Source organism: Schistocerca cancellata, chromosome 10 (assembly GCF_023864275.1).
Source record: "Schistocerca cancellata isolate TAMUIC-IGC-003103 chromosome 10, iqSchCanc2.1, whole genome shotgun sequence".
Taxonomy (NCBI): Eukaryota; Metazoa; Arthropoda; class Insecta; order Orthoptera; family Acrididae; genus Schistocerca; species Schistocerca cancellata.
In genome coordinates this window covers 4,276,041-4,277,533 of record NC_064635.1, presented here as the reverse complement: position 1 = coordinate 4,277,533, position 1,493 = coordinate 4,276,041, and positions in this window count along the sequence as shown.

Below are 1,493 nucleotides of genomic sequence, written 5' to 3'. Positions count from 1 at the left end.
TGGCCAGGGTAGTTGACTTACACCTTCTAGAGCACGTCGGGTGGCACGGGATACATGCGGACGTGCATTGTCCTGTTGGACCAGCAAGTTCCCTTGCCGGTCTAGGAATGGTAGAACGATGGGTTCGATGACGGTTTGGATGTACCGTGCACTATTCAGTGTCCCCTTGACGATCACCAGTGGTGTACGGCCAGTGTAGGAGATCGCTCCCCACACCATGATGCCGGGTGTTGGCCCTGTGTGCCTCGGTCGTATGCAGTCTTGATTGTGGCGCTCACCTGCACGGCGCCAAACACGCGTACGACCATCATTCGCACCAAGGCAGATGCGACTCTCATCGCTGAAGACGACACGTCTCCATTCGTCCCTCCATTCACGCCTGTCGCGACACCACTGGAGGCGGGCTGCACGATGTTGGGGCGTGAGCGGAAGACGGCCTAACGGTGTGCGGGACCGTAGCCCAGCTTCATGGAGACGGTTGCGAATGGTCCTCGCCGATACCCCAGGAGCAACAGTGTCCGTAATTTGCTGGGAAGTGGCGGTGCGGTCCCCTACGGCACTGCGTAGGATCCTACGGTCTTGGCGTGCATCCGTGCGTCGCTGCGGTCCGGTCCCAGGTCGACGGGCACGTGCACCTTCCGCCGACCACTGGCGACAACATCGATGTACTGTGGAGACCTCACGCCCCACGTGTTGAGCAATTCGGCGGTACGTCCACCCGGCCTCCCGCATGCCCACTATACGCCCTCGCTCAAAGTCCGTCAACTGCACATACGGTTCACGTCCACGCTGTCGTGGCATGCTACCAGTGTTAAAGACTGCGATGCAGCTCCGTATGCCACGGCAAACTGGCTGACACTGACGGCGGCGGTGCACAAATGCTGCGCAGCTAGCGCCATTCGACGGCCAACACCGCGGTTCCTGGTGTGTCCGCTGTGCCGTGCGTGTGATCATTGCTTGTACAGCCCTCTCGCAGTGTCCGGAGCAAGTATGGTGGGTCTGACACACAGGTGTCAATGTGTTCTTTTTTCCATTTCCAGGAGTGTATATACCATCCAGTCTTACAAATTTCAAATCTCCGCCATTTCTCTCCCCACATTCACCACTGCTGGCGGCTCACCTCCAACTGCGCAACGCTACGCGCTGTTCACATCCAGCTATAGCAGTTCATGACAACAATGGCAGACAATAATGCAAACTAGCCACAGGCTGCACACAGCACAGCCAGTGATTTTCATACAGAGTGCTACGTAACGTTGCCAATAAGAAAATATAAACAGTCTACTTACATAGCCCCCACGCTCCCCACAAATTATTTTACAAATTTTTTTGGGCAGTGGCCAATAATGATTTGATAAAATTTTTCTTAATTACACTAACAAAGATATCCAATGCACACACTTATTGATACAATGTAGGTCAAAAGCTAAAATTTTCTCACAGTCCATAAAGACAGTCCAGATTGTTCATCATAATAGTAATTACAGTTTTTG